The sequence below is a fragment of the Ahaetulla prasina genome, chromosome 2, assembly GCF_028640845.1.
Source record: "Ahaetulla prasina isolate Xishuangbanna chromosome 2, ASM2864084v1, whole genome shotgun sequence".
Classification (NCBI taxonomy): Eukaryota; Metazoa; Chordata; class Lepidosauria; order Squamata; family Colubridae; genus Ahaetulla; species Ahaetulla prasina.
In genome coordinates, this window is record NC_080540.1 from 189,427,040 (window position 1) to 189,445,818 (window position 18,779).

Below are 18,779 nucleotides of genomic sequence, written 5' to 3' on the forward strand. Positions count from 1 at the left end.
CTTATTTTGGGGTAGGGCTTATATCAAGCACGGGCATGAAAATCGGGCTAGGGCTTGTTTTTGGGGTAGGTCATATTCTTGGGAAAATACTGTATTTTATTCCTGATACTATCTCCATCTTCCTTAAACATTTACAGAATCCACAATGGACTGAGAATCAGCTTCTCCTCTAGATAATTGACTGTCAAGCTGAAACTAAGTTAATCAAGTAAAAATAGCAAACGAGGAAAAATATTTTATTCAAATCTCCTCAAACTCCCAAATAAGTTATGCAGACCTAATCCACATATCAAAGGAGAAGGTCTGTAAACAGAAAATAGGGTAAATTAAAATAGAACTGCATATTCACAAGAATAAACATCATAGATGACATGTACCTATACATACCCATGCCTCTCAAATGTCATCCTAGAATCAGCACGTATGCACTGCCATACTTAGGACAACCTCTGTTATAAAACAATTGCACTGTATCCCATTTTTTTGCAGTTGCCCCCAAGACAAACCTCTTTGCTTTTGGAAATAAATACTTCTTCTTTCCTCACAGCTATCTGGATTTCATTTTTATTTACTCTTGTGCAATCTGGGCTTAAGTTGAAACTCCAGACCTATAATCCATAGAAACAGCACCATCCAGATTCTTAAAAGTGATATTTGGAGGACCGTCCTGCATTTCAAATGTAGCATTTTACTCAGAAACTGGGTTAATTCCCTTGGATTTCAGGGCCCATTTACCCCAACTGTATTTCTGGCATAAAATTTATTTTTCTAGTAATTGGCTATCATGATCCTTCTTGATGACTGTCTCTTCTGGGAAAGTCAGGATCCAGCGTGACTTATATCAGTCTGGTTTCTCACGTTCTGACCTTCTGACCTTGGGGATTCCCAGTGCAGCAGTGAGAGCTTGATAGAGCTCTCCATTTGGAGCAGGGTATATTAGATCCCGAGATTGTCAGCCCATTTCAGTGTCTTGCCCTTTGCAATACTGGGGAGAAGACACAACCCTTTATACAATTCAGTATACATGCCAGTTTAATAATTACTGAATCATTATCATACTTCTAATATATATTTTCACTGATACATATTTAGTCTGGAAAAAACACATATTTATACATTTATTTCATAGCCAAAGAGGTAGAACTTCAATATTCCATATTTAAAGTATTTTTAGTAATTTGTTTGTCTTACTTAGGATTTACCGTATTTTTTGGAGTATAAGACGCACTTCCCCCCCCAAAAAAAAAGTGGATGGAAAAGTCTGTGCATCTTATACAGTGAATATTGCAGAAGGGGAAGGGTGGGTTGGTGTGGCGCTGATCAGCTGTTCTAGAATGGCCATAGCAGTGGCGGTGAATGGGCCACAGCGAACGGGCTGTGGTGAACGGGCAGTGACAGCAAATGGGCCGCAGCAGCCAATGGGCTGCGGCAGTGGTGGCGAATGGGTAGCAGTGAACGGGTGGCAGCGAAGGGGTTAATCATGCCTCCACACCACCACAATCGAAGGGCAGACCAGGCAACCATAGTTCTCACAAGCTAACAAAATGTGCTTCTGAAACTATTGCCACAGGACAAGAAAGACATTGTGGAAAGAATAGCGGGAAACAGAAGAAACATTCAACCAATTTTAATCACGGTGAGATTTACTTAATGCCACATCATTATACCTAAATGCATTCCTCAGGGCTTGTTTAAAAAGCTATATCCTGTCATACCTACTATTCCTTCCTGAAAAAAACAGTCCTTATATTTTCCTCATTTCAAAATACTGCGTTCCGGCTATTCTCAACCATTTAGAGGTTGTATTTATTTATGTTCCAGAATCTAGGTGGATTCCTGAATAATGATTAATACATTGATTAGATTTAGAATCCTGGAGCTGGAAGGGACCTTGCAGGTGGTCAATGGCATGAGACCTTAGATCATCCTGACAAATGATTGTTCAAAATTTTCTTGAAAACCTCTATCTCTTCCATTGTTTAATTGTTCTCATTGTCAGAAAGTTCCTCCTTAGTTCCAGGTTGGATCTGTCTTTAATGATCTTCCACTCATTGCTTCTTGTTCTGCCCTCAGGAGTTTTGAAGAATAAGTCAACCCATCCCCTTTCTATGGCAGCCCCTCACGTACTGGAAGACAGCTATGATGTCACTCTCTAATCTTTGCCTTCACTGAGGTAGATATACCTAGTGTCCTTTAACCGTTCATTATACCATTTAGCCTCCAGATTCCTTATCATCTTTGTTGTTCTGCCCTGCACTGTTTCTAAGATCTCAGCACCTTTTTTGTATCGTGGTGACCGGAACTGTATTCCAAATGTGGCCTCACTACTGCATTACAGTGCAGTATAGAGTAGTTTTATCCCTTCTTGTGCTCTTAATAGCAATGGCAATAGCACTTACATACTGCTTTACAGCCCTCTCTAAGCTGTTTACAGAATCAACATATTGCCCCATCAACAATCCAGCTCCCCATTTTACCAACCTCGGTAGGATGGAAGGGTGAGTCAGCCTTGAGCTGGTGAAAATCATACTGGCATTTGAATTCTGCTGGCAGCAGGCAATCAGCAGAAGTAGCCTGCAGAACTGCATTGTAACCACTGCACCACCACGGCTCATCTGTGATGCATTGGCTTTTTTTTGGCAGCTACACCAAACTACTGCTCCTATGTAAATGGTGGTCCACTAGGATAATCAAGGCACAACGTATTTTGTGAGACTTGTACTGAGAATGTCTGACAGTGTGGTCTTTAAGATGAGCTTCGTGATTCTGCTCTTTTTTTCTATGCTTCCCTGTTCAAAGGAAGCAGAGATCCATTATTGGAACCAGTATATATACTGCACCTTTTAAAATCAACTAAATTCAGCTAATAATGCAGATGCTGGATATGCTGTTCTTCTTATTTTTTGATAATCTATGAAATTTTCAAATTTTGTTAGCCCATTAATTAGGTTTTTGTGCATGTTATTGTACTTTTATGAAGTTATTTCAACCTGACCTTCATCTTGCGGGTCTGCACCTGCTGTAAGTGGAAATTGTAAGTTCCATTTTTAAGATAATATTGTTACAGCATATGAAAACTACACCAACATAGCTCTATTATAGATAACAAGCTTTTCTTCATAGCGAATCTGGGCCTGGGGCCGAACTAATCTTAGAATACCTTTCTTCTCCACAGAGTGCTTGTTCTGAAGAATCATTCCATTACTATTTTTGTAAGGGAGACCTGTTTGTTTTTACCAAGCTGCCATCACCTCCTCCATCACTCTTGATAAATCTGTCAAGGGCTACAATAATGTCTTGAAGAGGGAGGAAAGGAACGTCACAGCATCTGTCAGATATTACTTCAATATCTTCCTAGATAAATTCCACTTGTAGTATTGTTGCTTTAACCCTGTTAACAATATTTAAGAAGGAATTTCATGGAGTTGCTTGGATACCAAATAAGGAAAATATTGTACAACAAAGAAGAAAGAAAGAAGAGAGGAACAGAGGATAAGATAGAGGAGGAGTGGGGGGGAGAGGAATGGGGGAAGGGGAAGGGGAGGAAGAAAGGATAGGGGTCAAGAGTAGGAGAGAAGGTTAGAAAGGGGGGAAAGAGGGGAGGAGTAGGGGAGAGGAAGAGGAAGTAGGAAAGAGGAAGGAGAGGAGGAGGAAAAAAGTAGGAGAGGAGAGGAAGGAGGGAGGGGAAAGAGAAGAAGATTTGTTGTGAAAGGAGGGGAAAGAAAGGGTAGAAGAGCAACCCCAAATGTAATTAAAATGTCTCATTTTTATGCTTTCTTCAGAAAAAATATGTATATGTTTGATTAATTATGGACAAGAGAATGTATATTTACAACTTGTGCATAAGAAATAAAAATAAAAAACTTTTTTTAAAAAAAGAAAGAATTTCATTTTAGTAATCCTCTCCCATTTAAATTCAACATCTCAATGTGTTATATATTGTGTCATTTTGTTTCTCTTTTCCATAAATTTTGACTTCCATTCTTGCATATATTTAACACCCAACATGCTTTTTGTTGTTTCCTTAATGTTTTGCTTATCAACAATAATTATCTTCTAAAGTTTTAATAGATTGTTCCCATTTCCCCACTGTTTGGGTTTGAAAGACAGCCCATTTAATGATAAATACATATTTTCAGGCTCCTTGGGAATTGTGTTCAGATCTTGCAATTCATTTTACCAAGCTACACTAAGGTGATTTTTTTTTTTTTTTGCTAAAGGTTGGAAACATAAGGATAATTTTTTATTATTGTTTTTGTTTGTTGCACAATCAACCAGATATTCAGACTGGGTTTGGCATTTTTGTCCACTTATTGAGTCCTTTCCAAGGACCTGGGATAGGCAGATGTGGATGTTTGATAGTGTTACAGATATTGTCGCTGGATGTAAGCTGTTCCAATTAAAGCCATCTTTTGCAATTGATTGATGGTGAATTTGTCAATGCCAATGGTGTTCAAGTGATGCTCTAGTTGTTTTGGGTTTTATCAGGGGTAGGTGCCTACCCCTGATAAAGGCACCTATCCCTGATAATAAGTCCAATTGGGCTTTTGAGGACATGGCAATAAGACCTTATTATTTCAGGGTTCAAAAAAATATAAGACAGGGTCTTATTTTTGGGAAAACATGGTATTACTATTGGTACTACCTTTGATTGCTTTTGCCACAATCATTCTATTTCTGTTTGCAGGTCTTTATATTTTGTTATCATTTCCAGTTTTTTTCTCTTCTATTCAGCTGTCTCCAGGTTCTGCCATGTCCACTAGCCAGACTTTTTTTGTCTTCTTGTTGACAATTGTTAAATTATGTAACAGGTACCTGTCTGTTTGAATTCTAAAGTCCCAGAATAATTTAGCTTCTACGTTTTCTATGACTCTCTATTTCATGATCTCATCAGTTCTTGCTTGCAGGCAAATGATATTATTATTATTATTATTATTATTATTATTATTATTATTATTATTATTATTATTATTATTATTATTATTATTATTTCCATGTAGGGTGCTTGTTATTATTATTGTTGTTGTTAATCTTTGATTTGATTCAAGGACCTATTAAGGTAGCATCTGAGTATATAGGCAGTTGTGGTAGGGTGGGAGTAGGGTGGTTGCAGTAGTGGGATTAAAATAATTTAAAAACCGGTTCTCTGCCCTAATGACCGGCTGGGTAGGCGTGGCTCGATGGTCATGTGGCTAGGTGGGCGTGGCCAACTCAATGTCACTCATGTCAAGGGGCTGCCTCGTCTTGCCTAGCCTCTCCTTGCCATACCCGGCCCTGCCTCACCCCTCCCCTCCCAGCCACTTGTCATGTCTGGCCTCTCCTCGACTGACAACCACAATTGACCCAAAATTTATGTTGCTAAGTGAGAAATTTATTAAGTGAATTTTGTCCCATTTCATGACTTTTCTTGCCACATTTGTTAAGTGAATCACTGCAGTTAATATGACGGTACAATCTGTGGTGGGATTCAGCCAGTTTGCACCACTTCGGGAGAATCGGTTGTTAACTTTCTGAGCAGTTTGGCAAACTGGTTGTTGGGAGAAATTATTAGGGCAGAGAACCGGTTGTTAAATTACTTGAATCTCACCACTGGGTACAACCATCATGAATGTGAGACAATTTTCCACAGGATCTATGATAGTGGGAGGGAATATGAACTAGAATTTAAGAATAACATAACCCTCACCAGTTTCCATTATCTTATCTACCTCAATTAAGAGAAATAATTTACACCAGTGGAAATTAAATCCTATATTATTTTTTAACCAGTGGTGTCACACATTTTTAAATGAGTTATTAAACAGCTATTTAATGGAGTATGAGCGCATATCACCAGATATACACCAAGGCTTGTAAAGCTGGGATGCAAGGTGCATGGATAAAACCTCTTAGAAATCTTAGGAAAAATAAAAATTAAATTTAGATAATGTACAAAGGAAGGTTAATGAATTATTTATTATATTAAAATAGCTCTTTGAAAAATATAACATAATTGATGCTAAAAAATGATTAAAACTATGAGATTTAATATTTACATTGATAAAATTATTACATGACAAAAGTATTATGAATATAGTGATAACATTAGATTTGTATCTCATTGTCAATGCAAGGCAGCAAATATAACCTCCTTTTTTTCTCACAATAGCCCTGTGAGGTAGGTTGGGCAGAGAGAAACAGTGTCTGCCCAAAGTTATCCAGTCAGCTTATGTGCCAAAGGGAGGCTAGAATTTCCTGTTCCCTGGTTTCTGGACCAGCACTTTCACCACTACACCAAACTGGATCTCAGTAGGTTAGTGTATGTATGTATGTATGTATGTATGTTTATGTATGTATGTATATATGTATGTTTATGTATGTATGTATATATGTATATATGTAGGTATGTTTATGTATGTATGTATGTATATATGTATATATGTAGGTATGTTTATATCGGGGTGAAATGCTCCCAGTTCGGACTGGATCGCGCAATCCGGGGTGGGAAGTTCGGAGAACCGGTAGTAAAAATCCCCCCCCCCCGCCCATGCCTCGCTGTTCCTCTTCTCTGTCCCTGAAGCTCTCGGTGGTGATATAGCTGCAAACGGCCTTAAATGACTGCCGTGGCGCTTCAAAGGGCCGCACTACAGCTGATCAGTGCTGTAGGCGGCTAGTAGACTGGAGCCTCTATTTTTAAAGAAGGTAGACTGGTGTCTCCCAAAAAAAAGGCAATTGGTAGACTGGAGCCTCTATTTTTAAAGAAGGTAGATCGGTGCCTCCCAAAAAAAGGTGATTAGTAGACCGGTGCCTCTATTTTTAAAGAAGATAGACTGATGCACTCCCAAGTTTTTTATACTTTATTACTTTTATTATTTATTATTATTGGCCATGCCTATTCAGTCACCTGACCACCAAGCCATGCCCACCAATTAAACCACACCCACAGAACCGGTAGGGAAAATTTTTAGATTTCACCCCTGGTTTATATGTATATGTGTGGGTGTGTATTGATACTAATACACTGATAAAGCCTTAAAACTCAATCAATAAACAGTAAAAGATTTGAGGCAATACTGTCTGATGGAAAGTTTTAAATAGGTTAAAGTTCACTGCAGAATAACTTCAGAATTTTATTTTAATTTATTACATATTCAAACCAGCAGATAAAGCCCAAAGTAGGCTTTAGTTAAAAAGTACTAACTTTTTAAAAGAGTTTTTAAAAGAGGAAAGGAATTAAGGAGTAATAAAAGAATGCTAATAAAATAAACAATTAAAATGTTAACTAAATTGGGGGTCCCCAACCTTTTGGACCTCAGGGACCACCAAGTTCATAATTTTAAATCCCGCGGACCACTAATATGAATCCAGTGCACCACTTGCTGAAGTGCCTGGACTCCCAGTGATGGCATGGAGTTCTTCAGGCACTCTTCCTCCCCTCTCTCTTTCTCTCTCCCTCCCTCTTTTTCTCCCACTCTTTCTCTCTCTCCCCCTCTCCCACTCATTCTCTCTCATTCTCTCTCTGATTTCCTCTCTGTCTCTTTCTTTCTCTCTCTCATTCTCTCTCTCTTTCATTCTGTCTCTTTCTCTCATTCTCTGTCTCTCTCATTCTCTCTGTCTCTTTTTATCTCTCTCTTTCATTCTGTCTCTTTCTCTCTCATTCCCTGTCTCTCTCTTTCAGTCTCTTTCTCTCTCTCTTTCAGTCTTATATTCTAGTCACAGGACTGGCCATTGCTCATTCCGGAGCAGCTCCTCCACCCAGGTGCGGTGGAGGACCACCAGTTGGTGACCACTGAATTATATCACTAGATCAAATGAATTTTCATTTTTTTTATATTTGTACTTGAACTTACTTTATATAGCTTTTTACTTTTGATTTAATAAAGGCAGGAAGTAAGAAATTAAAATCTCAGAAAAAGATTGTCTTCTAAATGCCTACATGACTGATACTGCACTTTGCTTATCAAACCCCTCTGCTACTACAAGCTGAATAGAAAACTCTTTAGTTTGCTGATATTTGCAGCCAGAAATGTTCTTGCAGTGGAGAGCTACTGTATGTGCCCACAGCCAGAAATCCTCTGGAGCACCAGTCCTGCCTCCTCTGGAACAGTAGGGGCAACAAGTGCTAGCTTGTGTCAAGGCATCAGCTCTGCTGGCCTCATTCCAGAGGTTCAGAAAGTGAGCTGATGTTTTGAGTCAAATATATTTTCCTCTTGTCTTGAGGGAAGTGGAAATTCCTTCTGGCTATGTGGATGAGCCTGAAGTCTTTAGCCCAGGCTAATAATATCCGAGGTTTGAATGTGTTGTGGGTGTCATTTCAGTCCTTTTCTGAGAAATCTTGTCGTTTAGTGTAATGTTAGGGGACTGGAGAAAGGCCAGCATTCCTGTCTTCAAAAATGAAAAGAAAAACACTGGGGTAATTATAGTTGGGTCAATTTGATGTTTATACTGGACAGAACTGGACAGATCAGGAGTGAAATGCTCCCGGTTCGGACCGGCTCTCCCAATCCGGTAGCGATGGCAGCTGCTGATTTGGAGAACCAGTGGCAAAAATCCCTGGGCCACCCCCCTGCTTCTGCTGAGGTTTTTTTAAAATTATTATTTTTAAAAGCAGTTTTTCTTCAGCCGAAAACATGCCTTTAAAAGTAAAAAAAAGCCTTTGAGGATCCCGCGGCTCAGCTGAGATCCTCAGAGCCTTTAAACTCTTTTTTTAAACAAAAAAAAAAGGTTTAAAAGGCTCCTCTGGTGATCTCACCTGAGTTCCTCATCACCAGAACCTTAAAAAACATGTTTTCTTTTTAAGAGGTTCTGGGCTGCCACGAGGCAAGCCTCGTGGGATCGTCAGAGGAGCCTTTTAAAAACTTTTTTTCCTCTGGCGATCCCAGAGGAGTTTCCTGATCCTCACAGGCTTTTAAAATCACTTTTTAACAGCCCACATTTACAAGAACCCCCACCCCTGCCCACCCAATCACCCCCTCCCCCACTTACCTATAATTACTGCTCCTTTCGGGCTCACAAACCATGGGTTTTGCAATCAGTTGCATCAGCTAGCAACTGATTTTTCCTATCCATGTGCCTGAATCTGCCTGTTTTGCTGGCTGAGGAACTCTGGGAATTGAAGTCCACAAACCTTAAAGTTACTAAGGTTGGAGACCCCTGATCTAAAAAATATAAATAAAATAAAATAATAAAATAAAATATTTGTGCAACTTTCTGAGATTTGGTGTGTTTCTGTAGTGTTTCACTCTAACTACACAAACACACAAAATCTCACAGAGCTGTATGTGGCATTTTGTGTGTGTGTGTGTGCAAGTTGTGTTGTGTTGTGTGTGTGTAAAGTGTGAAAGTTGGTTTTTGGTACCACTTATTGTTTTTTATACTTTGTTTATTATTTTTATTATTTATTGTTATTGGCCATGCCCACCCAGTCATCTGACCACCAAGCCACGCTCACCAATTGAGCCACGCCCATGGAACCAGTAGGGAAAAATTTTAGATTTCACCCCGGGACATATTATTAAGCATTTTGTTCCCAAGCATTTACAAAACATCACATTGCTTAATAGGCGCCAGCATGGAGATTTTAAGAACAACGTATTTGACTGTGGGAATACAACAGAAGAGTAGACCTTGATACTAGCAAAGCATTCAATATTTTATGTTAGCTTAATAAAGAAACAAAAAATGGACCCAATTAAGCTACTCTCAGATATCTGAATAATCAAAACCAAGGATTGACTATCAATAGCCTTGTATTAAGCTGAAGGAAAGTGTTGAATTCTAGGCCCTACACCAGTGAGTGCTAACCTTTTTGGCCTTGTGTGTCAAAAGCGGGGGGAGCATGGGGGGGCTGCGCACGTGTGTGGCCACACCCATAATTCAATGTGCCCCACGCATGCGTGCGCAACCCCCCCTCACACTCCCCCAGCTTTTGGCACACGATGGCACAGTGGGCCCATTTTTCGCCCTCCCTAGGCTCCAGAGGCTTTCTAGGAGCCTGGGAGGGTGAAAATGGCCTTCCCCAACCCCCCTGGAGGATGGAAACAGCCCATTTCCTGACTTCTGGAGGGCCCAGAAGGCCCCAAAATCAGTTGGCTGGCGCGCACATGCATGCTAGAGCTGAGCTAGGGCAACGCTTGCATGCCCACAGATATGGTTCCGCGTGTCACCTGTGACAGGTGCGTGCCATAGGTTCCCCATCACAACCCTACACCATTGAAAATATTTATAAATGACTTTAATGAGGTGTTAGAAAAGGAGATAAATACTTTGCCATCTTGGAAGTTTTAAGGTTGCTCCTCTGCACCTTTGGTTATGTCCACATGGTGATGCTTCAATAGAAGCTCTCTAAACCGTATGTCACTGATAATTTGATAATTTGGGATAACGGTTAAGGAAATAGGCTAGAAAGTGGGAGGTGGGAAGTTCTAGTCCTGCTCACTTACTCTCACCCCAATCCACCTCACAAGGTTGTTGTTGGGTGTATAGGATGAAAATGTGTTGAATATGTTCACCACCTTGAATTATTTGTAAATAAAATAAAACAATAAAATAAAATAAATATTCCCTATATAAGAACACTAGGCAGATCTTTATATATCAGGTCTTGAAAAAATTTCCAGGTAGAGAATGTGATATAAATATTTAATGATATTTATAGCGATATTTAATGCTACTTTTTTTGGACAAGGACTTGAAAATAACCTGTGAGGTCACCCAATGTTCTGCTAATATTTGTACATTACCATGTAGACCATTACTTAGATTTGGAACTTCTTATAGTAGCATTTTATTTACATTTATTTTAGCATCTTTGTTCTTAATTTTTAAGATTCTATTGCATTTATTATTTTTCTGTTTTGCATAGAACCTTTATAGATATTGGCTTGTATTTGGCCTTAGGATTGTAATAAATTTGATTTGAAAAGGAGATTATAAAATCCATGGACCACACAAATACTTTGGAGCAGTGGTCACCAACCTGAGAAAATTTTGGTGGTCCACAGAAAAATCTTTAGCATTTTTTATATTGCACTAAATACTATTTATCTTTTTAAAAAATTCATATTAGTGGTCTGTGAGATTTAAAATTATGAATTTAGTGGTCCCGGAGGTCCGAAAGGTTGGTGACCCCTGCTTTGGAGGACTGTGTCAAGATTTACTTTTCAAGAAGATCTTTACCAAGTGAAGCACCAGGCAAAAACTGACAAGATGAATTTCAACGGAGAGAAATGCAAATTCCTACATTTTATTTATTTATTTATTTATTTTGTCACAACATCATACAAAAAGATTATATAGCATATAAACATATATATGAGTAAATATTAGGAGGTATGAGCATATATATATATATATAGGAAGAAGAAAAGAAAAACAATAGGACAGAAACGGTAGGCACGTTTGTGCGCTTATGCACGCCCTTTATGGTCCTCTTAGGAATGGGGTGAGGTCAATGGTAGAAAGTTTTTGGATAAAGCTTTTAGGATTATGGGAAGAGACCACAGAGTCAGGTAAAGTATTCCAAGCACTGATGATTCTGTTACAGAAGTCATATTTTCTGCAATCTAGATTAAAGCGGTTAACATTAAGTTTAAATCTATTGGTTGCCCTTGTATTATTGCAATTAAAGCTGAAGTAGTCTTTGACAGGAAGGACATTACAATAGATGATTCTGTGAGTTAAACTTAGGTCTTGTCGAAGGCGACGGAGTTCCAAGTTTTCTAAGCCTAGGATTTCAAGTCTGGTGGGATAAGGTATTTTGTTGTTTTCAGAGGAATGGAGAACTCTTCTTGTAAAATATTTCTGGACACGTTCAATTGTATTGATGTCAGAGATGTGGTGAGGGTTCCAAACAGGCGAGCTGTATTCTAGAATTGGTCTAGCAAATGTTTTATATGCTCTGGTTAGTAGTGTGGTGTTTTTGGAAAAGAAGCTACGCAAAATTAGGTTTACAACTCTTAGAGCTTTTTTTGCTATGTAGTTGCAGTGGGCTTTGGCACTTAGATCATTTGACATGAAAACTCCAATTTTAGCAGGAAAAATGATTTTTTTTTGTTTTAGGAGGAAGAATAGAAGATCATATTGAGTAGGAACAGTGCATACAAAAAGGAGCTGGGCATTTTGATTGATCAAAAGTTCCATACAACCAAAAGCATCTACAAAAGAGGGAGGGAGGAGGAAAAATGTGAAACTGTAAGCTGCATTAACAGCAGGAACAGTGACTGCTAGATTTTCAATGAAGTTTGAAGGTATAGTTTTAGATATATGGGGTTAGTAGCTCTTTTTTAAAGAGTTATGGAAGGTATTTGTAGAACATATAAAAAATCACAAAAGTAGGATGGTAATACTAGAAGTGTGTAAGAAAAGTTGAGAAATATAACTCATTGTCTCAGCCAGAGTAATGTTATATTGCAATTATTGTTTTGTGGAGTTATAAGTAGTTACTGTAAATGAAGGCTTTATCTGTTGGTGATCTTGCACATGTTTTGTCTTCTTGAATAAAAATAGTGCTTTTTTAAAAAAATAAGTTCCTGGCCCTGCTTTTCTTTATTCTTTGTCAGAGATGCTTGATGATTCTAGCGGTAATTTTTTTAGCAAGCATTAAACAGATCCCCAAATCCCTGCATTTCTATTGCAGGCATTTGCCTTTCTTTCTATATAAATACATTATCCCTGGGTCACAATAAAACCACATGCTGGTAGATTCAAATGCCTTTTTCTGCAAGCAAATTTCAGAATATATTCTTACTATTCAGATTCCTTATTAGGTTTTATTTTATTTTAAAGGAAAGGCATCTGATTATTTCTGATTATTTTTCTGCCTGATTCTTTAATATCACCTTCACTTGATTAAATCCTTCTGACTTGGTTGGTTTTATTTATAAAATAGCTAACTACTACAATTAGACAATGTTACAAATAGGATAAGATCTAAAATAAGAATTTCTCCAAAAGCTAGGGAAGAGTAATTAATAAGTACACAAGTAGTAATGATAGTAATGTCGTTGCGGGCCGTGTTGGCCTTTGATAAATCAACGATAACACCAACGACAATGATAACAATAACAACAACAATAACAACGATGAGGACAGGGATGAAGCAGATGGTGGGGATGGTTTATGATCCAAGACTCGATATTGTGTGGCATTTATCCGGTGACTTTTATTCTGATATCTATTGTCCTACAGTGATTGAATTGCCCAAATTTTTTACCATCTTATATCGGGTCCTGATTGGATTATCCAGAATGAATGTAATATCTATGCCGGTTAGGGATGGCCCTTTCTCTGCCGCTCTTTATATTTTCCATGAGATATTCGCCTATTGAGCTCTTACGACTGCGTGGTTCCCCTGCCTCGCAGGAATGGCCCTCTGTACTATCGAGGGCCTGCCTTAATGAAGGGTCTTGGGATCCAGAGAGGTGGCATGCGTCTAAGAAGAACCTTTGGGGGTTTTTAAATAGGTTTTTAAAGAAGGGTTTTTTAAGGGGTGGGAGGGAAGAGATGGGTGGGGGGAGAAACCCATCGGGGAGGGGTCCAGTCCCTGCGCTCGCTCGCGGCGCCACTTTATCTGTCCGAAGGCAGGGGGAGGGGTATGTTCCAGGTTTAGAGGATCGTTCCATCTGTACGGTAAGTGGGAGAGGCAGATATGGCGGAAGCAAGGGGCCGTATTGTTCTCTGGGAGCACGTGCTCGCTGTATAAAAGCGATCACGTGCTCCGGCCCCTTAGTCTTCACCCGTTCCCCGGACGGCCAAGATCCTCAGAGCTTGGGCCTTCGGTTGATGTTGTGCAATGCTCGGTCCATGGTTAATAAAGCCACCCTGATTTGCGACCTCATTCAGGGGGAGTCCGCGGACCTCATGGTTGGGCACGGAAGGGGGTGTTCTCCTTATCGAGTTGTGCCCTCCGGGTTTCCGAGCATTCCATCAACCGAGAGCCCAAGGTAGGGGTGGAGGGGTGGCGATTGTTATTAGGGAAAGTCTAGAGCCAAGGGAGTCCACTGTACCTCAGATAGCCGGTTGTGAATCCCTCTTTGTGAGGTGGGGCCATAGGAATCAGATGGGCTTGTTGATCACGTACCTGGCTCCTTGCTGCATGACTACAGCCCTACCCGAGTTGTTGGATGTGCTTGCCGGAGTGGCGGTTGAGACCCCCAGACTTATGGTCATGGGGGATTTCAACCTGCCATCGACCGGCTTGTCATCGATGGTGGCCCGGGAGTTCCAGGCCTCCATGACGGCCTTGGACCTGATTCAAGTAATTGATGGCCCTACGCACACTGGGGGAGGCACACTGGACCTGATTTATATCTCTGGACAGTAGTTAAATGATCTGGAATTAGGAGATTTAGTAACAGAACCTGTGTCATGGTCAGATCATTTTCTCCTTCGCCTGGACTTTCGAACCGCCACCCACCACTGCAGGGAGACGGAACCAATGCGTTGGTTCCGTCCCAGGTGCCTGATGGACCCTGAGAGGTTCCTGATGGAGCTTGGGCCGTTCCCTGAGGATCTGGCCCACGGCATGGCTGAAGAACTAGTTGTGGCCTGGGAACAGGCCGCGGCTGGGGCTTTGGACCGTGTCGTGCCTTTGCGGCCTCTGACCCGATGTAGATCTCAACTGGCCCCTTGGTTCTCCGAGGGGCTGAGGGAGATGAAACGCCAGAGAAGACACCTAGAGAGTACCTGGAGGTCCAGCCGTTCCGAAGCTGACCGGACACTAGTTAGGTCTTATTCTAAGACCTACCTAGTGGCATTGAGGGAGGTGAAGCATTCTTACGTTTCCACCCTCATTGCGTCGGCAGTTAACCGCCCGGCCGCCCTGTTTCGGGTAACCCGCTCTCTCCTTCATCAGGAGGTGCGGGATGACCCCTTACAGGGACGTGCCGAGAAGTTTAGTGGTTATCTATACATTAAAATCATTCAGCTCCGGGATGGTTTGGACCGAAATTGGGATGATCCAAGTGAGAGGGCAGAGACGCGTCTTGTCGAGATTGTTTGGGATGAGTTTGACCCTGTGGCTCTCGAGGACGTGGACAGGTTGTTGGGGAGGCTGCACGTCACCACATGTTTACTGGACCCGTGCCCTTCCTGGTTGGTGCTGGCCACACAGGAGGTGACATGAGGCTGGCTCCGGGGGATTATTAATGCTTCCTTGTTGGAAGGGGTTTTCCCTGCCGCCTTGAAAGAGGCGGTAGTGAGACCCCTCCTCAAGAAGCCTTCCCTGGACCCAGCTATTTTGGGAAATTATCGTCCGGTCTCCAACCTTCGCTTTGTTGCGAAGGTTGTAGAGAGTGTGGTGGCATGGCAGCTACCCCAATACCTGGATGAAGCTGTCTATCTAGACCCGTTCCAGTCTGGCTTCTGGCCCGGATATAGTATGGAGACAACTTTGGTCGCGTTGGTGGATGATCTCTGGAGGGCCAGAGACAGGGGTTGTTCCTCTGCCCTGGTCCTATTAGATCTCTCAGCGGCTTTTGATACCATCGACCATGGTATCTTGCTGCACCAGTTGGAGAGTTTGGGAGTGGGAGGCACCGTTTACTGGTGGTTCTCCTCCTATCTCTCTGACCGGTCGCAGACGGTGTTGACAGGGGGGCAGAGATCGACCGCGAAGCGCCTTACTTGTGGGGTGCCACAGGGGTCGATTCTCTCACCTCTCCTGTTCAACATCTATATGAAGCCGCTGGGCGAGATCATCAGTGGCTTTGGGGTGAGATACCAACTGTATGCTGACGACACTGACGACATCTGTACTTCTCCACTCCAGGCCACCCCAACGAAGCTGTTGAAGTGCTGTCCCGGTGCTTGGAAGCCGTACAGGTCTGGATGGGGAGAAACAGGCTCAAGCTCAATCCCTCCAAGACGGAGTGGCTGTGGATGCCAGCACCCCGGTACAGTCAGCTGCACCGCAGCTGACTGTTGGGAGCGAGTCACTGGCCCCAATGGAAAGGGTGCGCAACTTGGGTGTTCTCCTGGATGGACAGCTGTTGTTTGAAGATCATCTGACGGCCGTCTCCAAGAGAGCTTTTCACCAGGTTCGCCTGGTTCACCAGTTGCGCCCCTTCCTTGACCGGGATGCCTTATGCATGGTCACTCATGCTCTTGTTACCTCTCGCTTGGATTATTGCAATGCTCTCTACATGGGGCTCCCCTTGAAGTGCACTCGGAGGCTTCAGTTAGTCCAGAATGCAGCTGCGCGGGTGATAGAGGGAGCCGCACGCGGCTCCCATGTAACACCACTCCTGCGTAGGCTGCACTGGCTGCCTGTGGTCTTTCGGGTGCACTTTAAGGTTTTGGTCACTACCTTTAAAGCGCTCCATGGCTTAGGGCCTGGGTACTTATGGGACCACCTACTGTTACCTCACGCCTCCCACTGACCCGTACACTCACACAGAGAGGGACTTCTCAGGGTGCCGTCCGCCAAGCAATGTCGGCTGGCGGCCCCCAGGGGAAGATCCTTCTCTGTGGTGGCTCCTACCCTCTGGAACGAACTTCCCCCTGGCTTGCGCCAATTGCCTGACCTTCGGACCTTTCGCCGCGAGCTGAAGACGTATTTATTTACTCACGCGGGGCTGGCTTAAATTTTAAATTTTAAATTTTTAGATGAATTTTAAGGGTTTTTAGATTTTAAATGTTTTAAATCTCGGCCAATTATATAATAAGTTTTTTAATCTTTGTTTTAATTGTACATTGCTATTGTTTTTATTCTGGCTGTACATCGCCCTGAGTCCTTCGGGAGAAGGGCGGTATAAAAATCTAATAAATAAATAAATAAATAAATAAATAAATAAATAAATAAATAAATAAATAAATAAATAAATAAGTGATATAAGAATATAATAACAGAGTTGGAAGGGACCTTGTATGTCATCTAGCCCAACCCCTGCCCAAGCAGGAGATCCTACACCATTTCTGACAGATGGCAGTCCAGTCTTGAAAGCTACCTGTGATGAAGCTTCCACAACTTCTGAAGGCAAACTATTCCATTGGTTGATTGTTCTCAGGGGTGGGCTTCAAAAATTTTAGCAAGGGGTTCTCTGCCCAGTTGTTGGGCGTGGCCTAGTCGGCCACCTGCACCATAGCGGAGGATGCGTTTTTGCCTTCCCCAGGCTCTGGAGGCTTTCCTTGAGCCTCTGGGAAGGCGAAAACAGCCTCCCTGGGCTCCGGAAGCCCTCTGGAGGCCAGAAACAGGCCCATTTCCAGCCTTCCCGAACTTCCAGTAGGCCCGTTTTTCACCCTCCCCGAGCCTCCACGCACACCCTACACTTACCTACATCCAAAACGGGCCACGTGGGGACTCCTGGGAGGGATGGGCGGCGCCAGCCAGGATTGGGATTTGGGGGTTCTCTGAACTGCACAGAATCTTAGGTAGAGGTTCTCCCGAATCCATGCAAATCCCCAGCAACCTACCCCTGATTGTTCTCACTGTCAGAAAATTTCTCCTTATTTCTAAGTTGAATCTCTCCTTGATCAGTTTCCATCCATTATTCCTTGTCTGCTTTGGAAAATAGCTCGATCCCCTCCTCTCTGTGGCAGCCCTTCAAGTATTGGAACACTGCTATCATGTCTCCCCTGGGCCTTTTCTTCCCTAGACTAGCCATACCCAGTTCCTGTAACCGGTCTTCATAAGTTTTAGCCTCCAGTCCCCAAATCATCTTTGTTGCTCTTCTGTGCACTCTTTCTAGAGTCCCAACATCTTTTTTATAGTGTGGTGACCAAAACTGGATGCATTATTCTAGGTGTGGTCTTAGTAAGGCTTTTTAGAGTGGTATTAGTATCTCACATGATCTTGATTGAATCCCTCTGTTAATGCAATTTAGGATTGAATTGGCTTTTTTGGCTGCCACTGAAGAATATTGGTTTATATTTAATAGGTTTTCCACTAAGGCTCCTCTCACAGTTACTGCTATTAAGCCTGGTTTCTCACAATATGTGTACTTTTGGTTTTTCTTGCCTAAGTGTAAGACTTTACTTTTCTCTACACTGAATTTCATTTTGTTAGTTACGGCCAGTGGTGGGATTCAATTTTTTTAACAACTGGTTCTGTGGGCGTGGCTTATTTTGGGGTGTGGCTTGGTGGTCATGTGACTGGGTGGGCATGGCTAGCTGCTCATGTGACTGGATGGGCGAGCCTAGATGCTCATGTGACCGGGTGGCCCTGACAATGGGCACAGATACTACTCAGAGGGCTAAAAAGTCATTTCTGACCGGACCTCCCACTTATGACCATCCTCACATTTATGCCCATTGCAGCATTTTTAACAACTGGTTCTGTGGGCGTGGCTTATTTTGGGGTGTGGCTTGGTGGTCATGTGACTGGGTGGGCATGGCTAGCTGCTCATGTGACTGGATGGGCGAGCCTAGATGCTCATGTGACCGGGTGGCCCTGACAATGGGCACAGATACTACTCAGAGGGCTAAAAAAAGTCATTTCTGACCGGACCTCCCACTTATGACCATCCTCATATTTATGCCCATTGCAGCATTTTTAACAACCATGTCACTCATTTCATAACTGCTTCTCTTCACCACGGTTACAAGATAGAGTGCAAAATGTAAAATGTGAGGACGGTTGTAGGTGTGAGAACCGGTCAAAAGTGTGAGGACAGGTCAAAAATAACTTTTTCAGCCCTCTGAGTAGTCCCCATGCACAAAATGCTACAACAGGCATAAATGATGACTGGTCATAAGTGTGAGGACTGGTCAAAAGTGTGAGAACCTGTCAGAAATCACTTTTTTCAGCCATCTGGGTAGTCCCTATGCACATAGGGACTACCCAGAGTACTGAAAAAAGTTAT

The 18,779-nt window shown here is 42.1% G+C and overlaps 2 protein-coding genes across 5 annotated transcripts in view; one reads left to right on the top strand and one right to left on the bottom strand.

Moving 5' to 3' along the window:
• Positions 1-3,493, top strand: part of PLA1A (phospholipase A1 member A) — a 56,304-nt gene extending 52,811 nt beyond the window's left edge. Inside the window, exons 12-14 of one of the 3 annotated variants that reach the window (XR_009153990.1) lie at positions 1,571-1,636; positions 2,074-2,173; positions 3,176-3,493. The gene's annotated coding sequence lies outside the window, so the exon portion shown is untranslated. The remainder of the gene's footprint in view (positions 1-1,570; positions 1,637-2,073; positions 2,174-3,175) is intronic. The other 2 variants (XR_009153993.1, XR_009153991.1) reach the window with 2 other exon arrangements.
• The window catches only part of POPDC2 (popeye domain containing 2), a 45,887-nt gene that overhangs the window by 12,353 nt on the left and 14,755 nt on the right, over positions 1-18,779 (bottom strand). The gene's annotated exons all lie outside the window — the stretch shown is intronic.